The sequence below is a fragment of the Bicyclus anynana genome, chromosome 3 (genome assembly GCF_947172395.1).
Source record: "Bicyclus anynana chromosome 3, ilBicAnyn1.1, whole genome shotgun sequence".
Lineage (NCBI taxonomy): Eukaryota > Metazoa > Arthropoda > Insecta > Lepidoptera > Nymphalidae > Bicyclus > Bicyclus anynana.
Window position 1 is genome coordinate 13,522,852 of NC_069085.1, and position 16,667 is coordinate 13,539,518.

Consider the following 16,667-nt stretch of genomic DNA (forward strand, 5'->3'; position numbering starts at 1 on the left):
TGTTAAGCATTCATTTGATATTTAAGGTGCTTTATAAGTGTATTATGAATCATGATTTACCTAGAATTGTTACTATAGTAATATTGAGGGCTTTCTAACTGTCTATAGATTGTCTCAAACATTAGAGGTTATTGACGGAGGCCAAACCTTTGATCTTATAAAATCTAAAAGATCGTCAGTCCATATTGTTATTATGATAACAATATGGACTGACGATCTTTTAGATTGATAGATAAGTAATGTAAGTAATTAATTAACTATAGAGTTCGGATCGTGGCACATTATGTAGTCTGTGATCATGGTAAAAAGATCTAGACTCCTAATCGTTCTAATTATAAAGCCCATATATTTTTCGGGATATATAAGAAATAATGTTCCTAATATCGCTAGACAGTTTCGTGACGTGTTTTGTGACAAAGATTCGCCGGACACTGAACTTTAGAGAGGATTGCTATAAAGTTATGTACGCAGTTTCTCAGATTTACGAGTACTATCAAATAATATCGAGATACAGCTATTGTCTGACTATATGGGCAATTAATGCTTAAGTACTGGACGTCTGGGTTACTCTGATTATGTAATATGTGTCACAGATTATAAATAATGGATTCTTACTTAGTTTCTCGTCTGGCAGCCCTATAACGTCTGGGGCTGCGATGCCGCGTGCCAAGAGACACGGGTACAAGCCGCCCATGGCTCTATCGATCGTCTCTCGCATCGAAACACCACTTGTTACATCTGTTAGTCTATCACTTTAGTTATGGAACATTTCGTTATTATGTTTATTGAATTATATTGCTTGTTTAAAATGACTTATAATTATAATTAGTTCATTATTCTGTAGAGTTATTAATTGTGATAAACTCTTTATAGAAAATTCGATGCAGCGATGAAGATGTGTTGTGATGATAATCGTTTTTTTGCTTAAATTAAAAATAATATGGCATAGAAAGGAGTAGTGGAATGAAATAAAATAATATTGGAAGGGAGAAGTTGAAAAAAAATACATAAAAAGAAAAAGAAAGATCGTTAAAATTACTTTAAAATGTTAATTATGATGTTATTCTATGGTAGGATATGGAATCAAACCAGTAGATTAAAGGATATGACTATGCTAATAAGTACATAATATAGAGGAGTCAGTGAGGGCAAATACCTGCGAAACCTTGATATAGTGTTTTAGCGGTAATTTTTAATGTGTAAACTTTTTAGTCCCTGTACAGCATAAGAAATCAAACAAAAAATCATTTAATATAACTGGACTCCTTCATTTATCGTTAATTACGGTTAAATTGACACGACTACTTATTAATAGTAAGAATTAAACAATACAAAACAAAAAATTAAGACAAAAACAGTATATCTAACAGACACCATTTATGATTGAACATACATGATTGATATTGTATGTCCATTGTTTATGATAATCCACAAAAAAATTAGCTTCGTAATGTAGATCATTATGAGTCAATTCACAAAGATTCGCTAACCCACAGCAGGTGCGCAGATGTACCGGCTACATAATACAAATGATTCCACGCAACATCCTGCAATAACGTGTAATATACTCACTTTGTTATATTAACCTATAAATTGATATATTGTTCGGAGAATTGTTTGTTGTGGACCATTGCCAACTGATTAAGATATTTGACGATTGCCAAAGATAAGAAAATTGGGCAGCACAATCAAACTGGGCTTATCTTATCGATAACGGCGGCATGCGTGTCTCGACGTCCAAATCTACTGCAGGAAGAGTGGCCAGGTCACCAAACCTAATAGCCGGACAAGCCAGTTTGGCCGGACACTTGGGTAGAAAAGCCGGACACCCTACATTATTGAGGATCTTGTTTCAGTATACTTATTACTAGGTACGCCTGATAATGCTAACTGCAGGTGTTTTTAATCAAAGAGCATACAGATACGCTTAGTAAGAATTTGCTCTTTACAAACAATATATGTCTGTTTTAAGCATAATTCATTAGTTTTAGTATACTAATACCAAAACTAATGATTTGTGTTAAATTTGATTAAACTCCACAGATTAATTACGATTACTGTAAAGTTATGAGGCGAAAGGTTGCATTTTTCGGACATCTGCAAAGAGGACCGCTCTATAAGTTTCCTAGGTTGATCCTAGAAGGCAAGATAGTCGGCAAAAGGGCTCCACGACGCAAATGGGTGGACGATTGTAAGGAGTGATCACCAAGAGTGATTACAGCCAGCTGAAGAATATTTCAAAGAAGAAGGAAATGTTTTCTCCGTCTGATTGTCAAGCTTCAGTTTGAATAGGGACTTCATTCATGCACTTCATAGATGTAAAAATGTGCTGCTTACCCTTAGGACTCATTGTGAATTACAGAAGTAATTTTTCACTTTACTCATATAACTTGTGTGTACACTCCATACCGCATACCCTACTTAAAAACCTTGTTCACGCCACTGCTGATGATGATGATGTATGAAACCGCCGCTCAAGACTTTGGTGGTGTGGTGGTTATGAAATAGAGACGAGAAGAAGAAGAGATATCTAGCAACCGTACTTCCACAGACATAACATTGTACCTATTTCTACATAAAATAGAAGCAAATATGGCTTCACTTAGTGAAATCTGTTAAACAGATGTAGGTAATAGATTGTATCAATGCGACCCTAACAGTATAGTTTGCTATAAACGCAGTGCACGTAGGACGAAGGTGTAGTCACTGCAGTAACTAGAGCAAGAGGAATGACCTAAGGCGCTCCACTTCTGTGCACTGTGCAGGTGTATCGAAGTAACATGTACCAGGTTATAATTTTAGCACATGCGTAACTTTTGACACCTCTGCGCTAACTAATTCATTCCCGGGGCCGAGTGTAGACATTATTCAAGAATGTAATTTCAAACTGTCTACAAGAACCTCTTGTCTCGGCAAAATAATACTTGCTTTTTTACTCAGCTCGGTCATATTTCATTGCAGTTTAGCCTACTATGTTTACATGACCATCTTGCATTTCCATATTTGATGACCAAAGCATAATATCGAATAAAGTATCTTGTGGCCATTCAATGCAACGTTCAAGCGCATCTGTCTGATCAGTATCAACAGAAGGCAAGTATTTGTTGATACTTCATGATTCCGATCGGCATGATATAGCAGACACAGCTGCTGCTGCTAATCTTTCAAAGATCTCATGCTTCACGACAAATGTTTTTACAACTGCATAACAAGATGTAATTTGCGTTTGCAAATAGTTAAAGTGTACTTGGAGAAAGTGTCGTGTGGCGGCGGGGACTGGAGAGATCGCAAACATGTTGTCACTGACTCGATGACAATCATAAGCGTCGGTCGACTTGAAACTAATAACCATTACGGCTAACAAACCTGCAGCTGAGACCGCAGAGTCGGCACAAATTGAAATTATTATTATTGTCATATCATCACTGTGCGTGCGTTTTCATACCCACGCTAGCGTGAATTACGAGATGTTTATTGCTTTATTGCACATGCCAACTTATTTGGACTGTTAAAATGGTCATATCGTATAATTGTGAAAGATTTATTGAATGTGACTGCGTGCGAGCAGATTGGAACGAAGGCCGGCGTACGAGCTGGCAATGAGAATGATTAATAGGATACGCATCTCTTAGTTTCACTGTAGAGGTTGCGTCTTAGGCAAGTTTTCGATATAACTCTTTTGTATAGAAAACGTTTGCTAAAAGAACATTTTGTATGTACTGTCTTACTTCTGGAAGAGGTGTCGAAAACTTAGACTACACACACATAAAATTACCTGCATTAATAAATTATAATAGATGAGACAAAACTATCTTACAAGATCTTGAAATTGCAAGACAGAACACTAAACGTTAATTCGCCCCCTAACTCGTCCTCTGATTCAGTTCCCTTCTTTAAATCGAGTGCTGATCTGTTCGAATATAAAAATTGATAACGTCATCACAGAAACTAATTTTAACTGCCCTAAAATATTGCCGTCGTCGTGGGCCCTGATCTAAATCCATCACAGAGTGTACACAACAATGAAACGTAATGCAGTGGCACAAGTGTCGTGGCGTATCATTTACTGCGAATTATATCTACGAACGTGCCTCGGAGTCGTCTCAACAATTCGCCAACACAACGAGGAAAATTTTCCGACATCCTGCTCTGTGCCACAAATGCATTTACCGTGTATAAAAAATCTCCAACAATGTATATTGGCTATATATTATCGCTGTGCAATAAATCGTTGATGAGGATGTCAGATGCAGCATAGTCGTGTGTAATGAGCGTGCTCACGAGCAAGGCTTCCCAGATTACTTACGTAAAAATCTGCATTAAGTAAATGGATGTTGTAAGTTGTTTATACCAGTATGTTCTTCTATGTTATGTTAGAAATAGAATGTAATGTTGACTTGATATTTTCATAGATTGTATCTTTAGAGGCAGACTGATTAAATAAAGATTCATGTTTAGGTACTTTTTTCTAGCAAGTTCTAAGATGTCTTTTCCATTTCATCTGTCTATTCGAGTCCTAATTCGTTTATTCAAGTTTGTTTGTTTACAAACACTTGAATCTTCAAGTTTGTCTGTCTCTACCACAGGTTCGGAAGGCATATCCTAACTACTGAAAAGAGGATTTTTTTCATTAATTGACTCGTCAACTAAACTCGGATTGAATGTCGTTGTGTAAAAAGCAGCGTCTTTATTCACTGAAAACTGATTTTTCGAACAACATTATTTTAATAGCAAAAACGTAAAATAACTTCGCTTGTAACATACAAAGATAATGTATTGTGTACCCATTGATTAAAAGCCAAAAGATAGGTCTTTGTAGGACCTATAGTTGGCAGCTTCCTGCATAATCCGGTCTAATATTTTTTTACAGTTCGACAATAGTGTATTGGAGCGTTCAAGTGAATAATGTAACATTACGGAATTACGGAATAGTTGTATGTATGTATATCTATACTAATATTATAAAAAGGAAAATTTGGTCGTTGGTTTTTGGCATTGGCAATAGGCTTCGAAACTACTGAACTGAAAAATTTATTCACCGTTGGGAAGCTACACTATCCCCGGGTGCTGTAGGCTGTATTTTATCCCCGTATACCCACGGGAACGGGAACTACGCGGGTGAAACCGCGTGGAGTCTGCTAGTTATTAATATAATTTGCGCGAGGCAGCGCGGTCAACGCTCGGCGCCGCGCCGCCGCCCGCCGGGCCCCACGCATCCACTAGTGCGAAAATAATGCAGATACCTCACTCGATACGCTTGTTTTGGTAATATTTTTTATTCCACCAACATGCCTCTAGTAAAGCATTCACAGATGCGCCAACTTACAACGGTCCAGAACGGAATGGACATCTTCTACGAAACATTAACAGACGCTTGTAATTTTATCCACGTGGGTACCTAATCCTGAGCTTCAAATATATATAGGCCCACAAATATATGCACATGAACTTTACAATCCATCCATCCTCCATCCCCATACTACCACAGAACAGCGAAACGCCGTGAAAAATGGCATCCTTTCTTTGTCGACATCCAGTCGACCCGCACGAAACGTTTCTTAGGAACTGCTAAGATGTGAAATGCCTTTCCGTCGTCTGTGTTTTCTGATACGTGCAATTTGAGCACCTTCAAGGCAAGAGTGAATAGGCATCTTCTAGGCAAGCGCGCTTCATCTTAGACCGTATCATTGCTTTCAAGCAACTAAAAAAAACTCCTGTTTTCATACTTATGACCCTTCCCTCCACTCCAACCTTACATGATCGTCACTCTACCACCAGTTTCAGCCTAATAATAAAGAGATGCTACTAAAGTACGACCACGGACATTCTAATGCTGTTTATGGCATAGTCACAGGAGTCGAAACGTGGATTTATTGGTTTGAACCCGAAAAAAAACTGTAGTCTTGTAAGTGGGTGTTTGAAAATGAGAACAGGCCAACAAAAGTGAGGAATTCGAGAAACGTTAGTAAAAAAATTATCGGGTTTTTATTTTCAGCTACGGGTCCCATCTGTACAATTCTGCATACAGATCTACTTGAAGATCAAAAGAGTGTTAATGCCGAGTACCACTCAGGGTGTTAAAAAAGATTCGCAAAAGACGACCAAAAAGCCGCATTCTCCTACATCCATGACAACGCTTCTTCGAAGTCATTTTTAGCTTCCGAAAAAGTAAAACTCGTCACCCATACTGCCCATAGCTCCGACCTAGCATTCTGTGATTTCTGTATTTCCCCCAAAATTAAAGATTTGATGAGAGGTTTCACTTTTAGCAACTCCGAAGAGGCAGCGTTCAATCAGTACGTAGAAAACGTGCCTTCAGATCATTCAGGCTGACTACGTCCAGTGTCCTAAAATGTCGAGTGTGCTAATATGTCTAGTGAGGCCTTACGTATAGTCTCATAATGTCCATTGTTTCATAATGACTAGAATCCCAAAATGTCCAGTGTAACATAACGTCCCAAAAGGTCTAGTGTCGCAATTCGACACATTGATCTGTGGTCCTCCTGTTATAAAAAATGGTTCGATCGCATGAAAAATGTTTAAAACATAAAGGAGAATATTTTGAAAAGCAATAAACTTAATACATATTTGGATTAAGTATAACATGTTGTTTTTTTAAGTTGCGCAAAACTTACAGTGTGACCTACGTATACTAACCTGCTATTTTTTCTTTATTTAACCGATTTGTACTCGTATATGTATGTTCTTCGATTAACTCATTCCCGACATTTTATCTGTTTATTATTGAAGTGAGCAGATAAGTAGGGTCGATATCAAACGGCGGCCTCTTTCATTGTAACATTTTGTTAAATATGTTTACAATTTTTAGATGTTACGTAATTACGTTACCCAATATACTAAAAAAGTCTGACTGTAAAATAAATCTTTATGTTTACTTTTCGTAAACATAATTTTTCACTCAATATTCAGCGTCTACTTTTAACCCCAAAAAGAGGTGTGTAACAGTTTGACGTCGATGTCTGTCTCTAAATGAGTCTGTCTGTGGCATCGTAGATCTCACGCGGATAGACCGATTTCGATGCAGTTTTTTTAATTTGAAAGCCAATTTCCTTGCTGTGATTCTTAGCTATATTTGGTGAATATCGGTCCTAAAGTGTAAGAACTAACTAATTTTCTCTGATCCAGCTCACATATTCCAACACCATTTAAACTTTATTGTTATGATGGAGACAATTTCCGCCAAGTAATTTAGCGTTCCGGTACGATGTCGTGTAAAACCGAAATGGGTTTGGGTTTTCACCCTACTCCTAACAAGTTAGCGCGTTTCCATCTTAGATTAAGTACATCATCACTTACCATCAGGTGAGATTGTAGTCAAAAGCTGACTTGTAAAATTGGTGCTTTTAAATTCGTAGTACCAAAATGGTAATAAAGATAAAGCTAATTTAGTTTGCATTGTTAGCATTGTTAGCTCGAAGCTAGAAGTTCTAAGAATAATTTATTTTTATCAGCGCAGACAATATTAAAATTTCTGAGTAATAATTCTGCGATACGCCAAGCACGCTAGCTCCCAGGTTTTGTAATGCATAGACGAGTAGCTCTGATAAATTAAATAAAAAATTGTTTGACGGTTATATACCTGTGATGTGAAAAATTTGATATATATATATTAGCTGAATTCGTGATAAGACATGAAATATGAACCTTCATATCAAGTAACAAATGGGTTTGTATTGTAGCTATGATATGTAATCTACCGATGTCTAGAGCTTTCAGGCCATAAGTGGTATTTGCAGTCCGCAATCTTATAGTAAGAAAACATAATATTACGTTGGGTGACAGTGAAGTATCCCACCATACCTGTACAAGTAAAACCTACGATTCTTACATTTTTTCGTCAACACTGTCCTGCACGGCTTGGACGAAAAACTTCTCTGTCACACATCACAATGGAAAAGAGTACATTTTTACGATTTAACATGTGACACTACTACGGCAACTGACGCATTATGATAGGCGTCCACTGATCCGCATCGTACGAATCGTATCGAACGTATTTTAACTACCGTAAAATAAAAATGATACGATGCGAATCAGTGGACGCCTGCCACATTAGTCTATTATTACGAAGTCGAGTCCAGAGTTACGACTTACGCCTAATTCTAAATTTAATTTACGAAAATTACGCATAATCGTAGCGCAAACGGGTTGCGGTGGCGCGGGTCGCGGGGTACGGGGTGCGGGGTGCGGGGTGCACGGAGCAAGGTGCGTTCAACGAACGTCCGCGCGGCGCGGGCCCAAGGTCGCCGGTCTCCGTTCGCTGAGCCCGCCCGCGCGCCCGCCGGTCGCCGGTCGCCGGTCGAGCTTTATTCTTCTAATCTCCTAGTATACAGATACTGATACTTCTGTGCATCACAATTTAGAACTAAAACTGCCGTTTCGGTTGGTGGGGTGACACAGTTTATAAGCCGATCTAATAGTAAACTTTTTGTGCCACCAAAATCCAGTGCTGCGGTCGTACAATTTGATTTTAGGCTCCAATACCAGATATGCATCTACAGTGTATGCTTTCATTTTCATCTTCCATCATCAATATGGCATACGTTCCTACCTACCATTGCGAGACCGATTTTACTTCTTATTTCTTGTCTATGGAGCCAGGTTTTAAGTGTCGTATGATCAACATGACATGCAATGTATTTTCACTGGAATTTACAACAATGTCGCCTTTGGGATTTTGCCCTAAGGTACTCAGTATGCATTGCTTTTAATAATTTTAAATTACGTGTCGTTGAACGTAGAATATCTTTCCATATTTCCCGATGTCTTCAAATGGAAAACGTCTATCGTTTGTAGGTTTGTACAAGATTGCAACGAACGAGAAATAGGGATACAATAGATATATGAGACAGGCAATCTTCGTTATCCAGAGGCTGAGTGTTCAGAATTGACTAAAGTTGTAGAGATTAGGCGAGATATATGTCTGGGCTAACTATAGTCCTTATAGTCTAACTATAGCCCAGACAAATATAGCAAAACCTCATGGTTTTGCCTGGCTCTTATTCCTAATCCTAGTAGAGCCTTCCTTGGATTCCTGGCCACTCCAAATGATAAATCCTATTGTTCACTCCTAAATTAAGACGACTGCATTGATCCCACCATACCTCTGTCACTTACCATCAGAAAGGAGGAAAGTAAACTCTTTTCTAACCGGATGTTGTGAATTTGTGAATGCATTGTGCAACCTATGCATAGTGTCGAAACTCTCAAAGTGAACGCGGGTGATGCAATCTTTTATTAGTAAAATACCAGCGAGGCGGTGATGCAAAAGTGCCTAGAATCTGGATTGAAGACACAAGATATCTACTTATTATGCAAATAGTTATGTAAACTTACACGACAACACACATCATGCTAACCATTATTATTATTAGGTATAGTCACAGAATTGTTTTTACCGAATGTTTATAATATCATTACTTATTAATCTCGTATCTAAATCGTTAGAGTAATGCGTTTAAAAAAGTAAACAAACACCGATAGTAAAAAATAATATGATAAGATAAATCAATTAAAGGTAGGTAGATAGATTTTGATCATATACTATAGGTATCTCGGTGGGTATATAATTATTATATTATATAATTGACTTCCTTATTTGAAATATCTACTACTGTATTCTTAAATTCCGGCAGAGCTATAAAGTCAATCCGCACACAGACTTCTTCTACCTTTTGGGAGAAGGCAGTCGGACAAAATATAGGTAACGCGGCTTAGGTTCTATATTAGAACGGGTATACCAGGGTTGCTCTGGTGGGATCTTGCCGGGTTTGTCTGGGCTAGGAGAATTACTTGAGCGAAGAAGGGGAGTGTTAACTAGTTCTAAAGGATATCCTTAATCCTACATTCATCGGTCACTCACTGGATCATTATAATTTGTTCTTTAAATCTCTTCTGACGTCACAGCCCGTTTCCGACATTACACTAATTTGAATTATTGTTTCTACAACATTCATCTGAATTTTAATATCGTAAAATAGAAAATTTTACATTGCCACAAATAACGACAAGCACTAAAGTTACGCAAAGCAAATAGATCGACAGAAGCACAAAAAGCCGGACCGAGACGTATATTTAACTAGCTGACGCCGCGCGGTTTTACCCCTTTCCAGTAGGAATACGGGGATAAAATATAGCCTTCCCCGATAAATGGTCTATCTAACATTGAAAGAATTTTTCAAATCGGACCTGTAGTTCCTGAGATTAGCGCGTTCAAACAAACTCTACATACCTACCTACCTAATAATGAAAATAATAATTTATGCTTTCATAAGTAGACTAAGCTTAGTGTGCTTAATAGCCTATTTACATAAAAAATGATAACAAAACTTTAACAAAATACTTCATCCCCGTGTTTTTTTTTTCTAACGTAGGTAATGATGAGGTGGAGAAATTCCTCGGATATTCGGTTCAACGGCCGCAACGCAGTTGTGATTGCGGCCGTGTGCGTGTGTGTACAGCGGCGCGCACGCACACACGCACGGGCGCGCTTCTGCAAACACGACGAAACCGTTACCAACTACCAACTAACCTCCTATGATTTTGCTATTGCAAAACAATATGAATTTCTACATAATATACATATATGAATATTATTTTAATACATTACAAAAACTAAATTCATATTATGTTTGTTTATTTCCTCCATTTTTGTGGAACACGAATGCATTTAATTTATTTATTTACATAGGTAGATACAGGTACAGGTAGAGTATTTAAATATCACTTGTCTCAAACGGTGAAGGAAAAACATCGTGAGGAAACTGCATACCAAAGATTTTTTTTAATTCTCTGTGTGTGTGAAGTCTGCCAATCCGGATTGGTGGACTATTGGTCTAACCCCTCTCATTCTGAGCTGACTGGAGCTCAGCAGTGAGCTGAATATGGGTTGATATTGATGATGATGCACTTTACACATAGGTACGTACATATCTAACAAAGCTGCATTTGATTTATATTCAAGTGTTTCTTTGACGCCTAATATTTTAGGAAGGCTAAATGTTTGTCAGCGTACTTGGCCACTAAGGGTTATCCGTTGTACGTCGGCCCATTTGGTGCTAGTCCCCGCTGGAGTCACTCTTGAAGAAGAGACGAATATCTTAGCATTCCATAGATTCACCGTGTAGGTGCCGGGTCCATCGCGTGGTAGAGAGAAAAACACCAAGCAAAGTCCAGGACTTGTGACTACTGGATGTAGGGTTAAGGAATTCCTTGATGATCGATCATCACTCCCCTTATGCCTATCCAAATTTGGTTAGATCCTATTAGAGCAGCTTTGGATACTCGTTCTAATATAGAACTGGCTGCACTTCTAGAGAGGCCAAGGTCTTTAAGCAAGCTATATAGAGATATTGCTGGTAATCCTCTCGCACCTACTAATCTATTTATCCGATTAATAATTGAATTTTTTATGTAAGAATTCATGTATCAAAAAATATGAAGAAAATAATGTTTAGAAGGTATTTTAGGAAGGTAGAAGGCTATTACTCGTATATAGTAATTTGGTATAGGTTTAGTCGATACCAATATGAAGAAAGTCTCGAGGCAGTGAGAGGTGTACGTAGATACGTACCTACCTAACTGTGTGGAATGTGTTTATGTCGTTTCATCACACAAACAAGAAAATTACCTTCAGTAGCCTTACACAAATCCATTAAAGAAATTAACACAACCATCTTGCTAAAGCAACAAAATCAACAAAGGTGTGTCGGTACTACGGACTCCATGCTACTGTTATTAAAGGCGGCTTAATACAAATGGTAAAACTCTTTTTAACCGACTTTTCTTTTTTTTTATTCTTTACAAGTTAGCCCTTGACTACAATCTCACGTGATGGTCAGTGATGATGCAATCTAAGATGGAAGCGGGCTATCTTATGAGGAGGAGGATGAAAATGCACATCGCTTTCGGTTTCTACACGACATCATATAGGAACGCTATATCGCTTGGCGGTACGTCTTTGTCGGTAGGGTGGTCACGGCCGAAGCCTTCCACCGGCCAAAATAAGGACTACCACAAATGAGGAGGTTCTACGTACAGCTGTATGTACCTATGTTTTTTTTTTTTAAATTCCCAGGGGGGGGGGGGAGAGTCCCATACCCAGTATTTTGTGATATCGTTATTAATGAATATTTCGTTTTTCACATTTTTATCAAATTCCTAAGGTACCTACATAGATTAGATAGGCAACTAATACAAATCTGATGTTTTTGTTGATAAAACAATAAATATAATTAACCTTGAAATGTTATTGTAATCAGTGAAAGTTATGCCACTTTTTCTATGCTACGAGCATCGGATAGGGTTGTCAATTATCAAATTATCGTGGACTTTTTTTAAGAATTTAGAGTGCACCTGTGCTTGCGCACAGACTTGTGCACTATAATATCTCTTGCGTACATAATTAATATCAACATGAGATTGGCCGCCGGTGGCCATAAAAAATAAAATAATTATAAAAAATTAAATTCGGGCGGAAGCATACCTATTACACAATTAATTTAGAATACTTATACTTAGTAGTTTTTTCAAATACTAAAATAACGAAAATTTCTAAATTATGAAATACCCATAACACGTGGCTTCATGCAACAAGGGCTTATAGTTTCGTTTTCATAAAATAAGTTAGATGTATGTTTGGGTAACGCAGACTCTTGGTCCATAAACATTTTTTTCTTTTCAAAGTCTTCAATCTTCATTACATTGTTCTTCTTTCTCTCCTCTTCCTCTTCTTGTTTAAATAAAACTAGCTGACGCCGCGCGGTTCCACCCGCGTGGTTCCCGTTCCCGTAGGGATATGGGAATAATATATAGCCTATAGCCTTCCTCAATAAATGTGCTATCTAACACTGAAAGAATTTTTCACGTTAGATAGCCACGTTCAAACAAACAAACAAACTCTTCAGCTTTATAATATTAGTATAGATAATATCACATGGCGTAGGTACCTTCAAATCGCACAATAATACCGAGAATTAATAAAAGAACTCATTTAAACTATCTGAGATTAAAGGTCGGCGTGATTGTGTAAATTTGACCCGACACCCGGACTCTCGGAGATAAATATTTAAATATGTAACTACACAGTAACAAGATACAAAACATTGGAGCTTCATTGTTGTTTTAGTGAACTCTCGCATGAATTTCTGCTAAGATTTCAATTCTATAGCCGTCTTTATACCAAGTGCCTGCTTACAAAAAATACGGTTGTATAATTAAGTAGAAAAAAAAATTAAGTCTATGGATCAACTTAACCCTAAAAAGAAATCTTCAAAAACTGCTTTACTTATTTAAAAATGCAGCCAAGTGCGAGCCGGACTCGCCCATGAAGGGTTCCTTAGCAGCAAGTAACATAAATTTCTTGGTCATTAATTACATTTACACAATACATTGTTACAATACTTGATTACTATGACTACATAGAACAATTTTTGATTACATTTTCGCAGTTTCGTAGCTAGATAGCCACTAATTAAGAAGATTTAAATACAAATAGTGTCTATTCTGTGCCACATCATCTCATTAACTTGAGATTCGATAAAATACATAAAGCCTACCTACGCAAATGGTTTTCCTTGAAAGGATTAATAATAATGTCTCTGGATAATACAAATATCTGGAGACTTAAACCGAGCAACACCCACACAAGGGCGGTAAAGTAATTATTAAGTAAAGAGAAGCGAATATCAATCACAATATACTTAATTAGACACTGACTTTTATGCTGGATATAAAAGAAGAGAAAACATTGAGTGGGACGAAGGATCGCAAAAACAAGTCTATTTCTGGATCCGAGAAGAAAAGGATTCTACAAAATGGAGCGCATTATGGACCGTCCATTAATAACGTCACACGCTACAAAGAAAGCGAGATAGGAGGTACCTTTATTAATCTAATGGCAGGGGTCACAAAGTGTGACGTCACTATAACTGTAACAACCTGTGACAAACACGTAAGAGGGTTAAAAAACTGAGCACATTACCATGGTATCAGGTGTCCGTAGGGGTTATTCGTAGATAACAATAATAATAATTTATTCGTCCTTCCACCTGATGTACTAACTAGGGTTGCCAACATTTCTTTAGCGAAATATAAAATATAATCGACGCGACGTCCTCAATTTCTTCTGCGTTATTCCCTTTCCCGTGAGAATACAGGGATAAAATATAGCCTATGACACTCACTAATAACTTGGCTTTCTAATGGTACAAGAATTTTCAAAATAGGTTCAGAAAAACCAGAGATTACCCCCTACAATACAACAAAATTAAATCCTAAATTGATTACGATACTAATTATCAATCGTACCTAGACCATTTGTAAAGGCTTGTTGCACCACAGGTCATCAAAATCCCATTAGTAAGTAGGGTACCGTACCAATTTATCTAAAATCATACGCAATATTGGTCAAATGGATAAATATTGTACTTATCTAGTCGTACGTAGATTTTTTGTAAGTAATAGTAATAGTAGGGCACAGGGCGGAACAAGCGAGGGACAAGTGTCGAAATATGGCACGCACTATCTAACACATACTCGGCCGCTTTGTTACGAGATCTAAAGCAACGTTCATGTAAGAAAAATGAGCACAAGATAACGTTGTTTAATAAATTAAAACTATGGTGTAACTAATTATGATTTATTGTGGTGCATAGACACCATTTAAGTATCGGCGTTAATTCTTTAACTAGCTACTTTATTTTAATTAGTTTTCACATGTTTATTTATTTATTTGAGTTTGAAATTTTAATATTTATTTAGGTAGGTAGATTTAAATATGCCCAAATATTTTTTTTGTAAGTAAGAGTCACCATGCATGCTTAATTAAATAAATGATTAGGTACGTATAGTGTGCGCCAAACTTTGAAACCGCTCTGAAGTTGCAATACGCCGTACTGCGCACTTGCGCAGTCATTACAAAGTATAAGTTTACGTACAGTGCGCAGCCATACGCCTCGTGTTCAGAGCGGACTCTAAGTTTGGCGCACACCTACTATACAATAACACAACTAAACGCCATCAACAACAAAAATATATTACTAAGTAAACCAATAATTTTATACCTAACTTTATACTTATGTATACATAGACATGAATGTATTAGTTATAATATTTACGTCTAATGGTAACCTGTATTGAAATAGTGTAGGTCGGTAGTGGGTCTAGGGTAGGGTAACACTTTCCTTATTCCTTTAAACTATTAATTAAAAATATGGCTGATGATGATGACGCTGCTGATGAGTTACCCATTTAGGTAAAGTAGGGGAACTGGCCTTGTAGGTTGACAAGTAGGATACCTATGACATTTTTTAATGACGACTGTAATATCTAAAATACCTATTGAATATAATGAAAATTATTGTAGGTAAGGTAGATCTCTACTTCATATGGATCTCATTATATTAGGTAAAATAAATAAGCAATAGAAAAATGTTTGATCAAATTCTGCTCAGCTGTTTTCCCGTTGCTGCTTATGTGGGTAGAATGACAAAACTACGCCCGTATGGAATGTATGAAGAACAGATTCTATTTTTTTTCAATTAGTAGGTACGTAGGTAGGTTTTTTATAATTGGGGGGTCTAGTAACTGCATTTTAAATCAATCTAAATGGTGATAGCTGATAGCTAAATATAAATGATAGTGTAGGTGTAGTAACGAGACCTGCGCGATGTCAATCACCGCCTACAATTTACCAAGTAGGTATACGCTGTAGGTAAGCATTGAACGCATTCATTGTACCCACGGGAAACAGCTACAATGTTGCAAATATGCAGTGGTACCGCCGAGAGGCTAACTGAGAGCTACACTGACATTGCGTATCGTATAGTCCGACATTCCATATGGAATGCGGTCGCTTGACCGGCCGCTGGGCCGCGCAGTACCTCCCCTCGCCTGCGCCCGCTCTCCTCCACGTCTCTACTCGTTTCCGTCCACCATATGGAATAGTGGGATAGGGCATTCTAACAAGAATCTAAATAGCAGTCGTTCCGGAAAAACCACTCGCATATCTTTCGCTTTCCAAGAACCACGTCCTGTTAGTGCATGACGTCATAGCGCTCATTAAAGGTAATTTAAAACAATGCCACGCAATAATGCGAGGAGTAAGGATCTAGTGTAAGGATGTTTCATGTGCGACGGCCTGTGGGAGCAGAGACGTTCGGCCACCGGTGGGCCTCTCGCCTTCTCGATGTTCCAGAGCGTATCGACGGCCGGCGCCACGTCGCGGCCACCCGACGTCCCGGCACTGCACTGTGTACACACGGTCGCATTCGCCAAATCGAGAAATTCACTCACCTTCGAGGAAAAGCCGTCGATCGGTAAAAATATCCACTAACTCGGGCGCACAGATAATCCGGTTATCGTCCGTACGGCACAAATATTCACCACACCAAAACGACAACATAAATAAACGCGGGAGGAGTCACCGATCGGTCACCGCCGACTCACTCTTCGCACCGATCGAAATGCAACTCGGAAAAATGCACGGGGCGGGGTTGTCGAATGTCATAAACGGTCGGGTTCCAGAGGTCGGGCGCTGTCGGCGTGTCGGCGACTCACCGGCGCCGAGGACGAAGCCGCGTAGAGTACTGAGTGACTGAGGCGTGAGGCACCGCGCGGCGAGCGCTCTCTCCCTCGTCCCTCCGCCG

The 16,667-nt window shown here is 38.2% G+C and overlaps 1 protein-coding gene across 1 annotated transcript in view; it reads right to left on the reverse strand.

The window, feature by feature from the left end:
* Nucleotides 1-16,667, reverse strand: part of LOC112058229 (fibronectin type-III domain-containing protein 3a-like) — a 79,430-nt gene extending 62,763 nt beyond the window's left edge. Inside the window, exon 1 of the mRNA XM_052890106.1 lies at nucleotides 16,315-16,667. The gene's annotated coding sequence lies outside the window, so the exon portion shown is untranslated. The remainder of the gene's footprint in view (nucleotides 1-16,314) is intronic.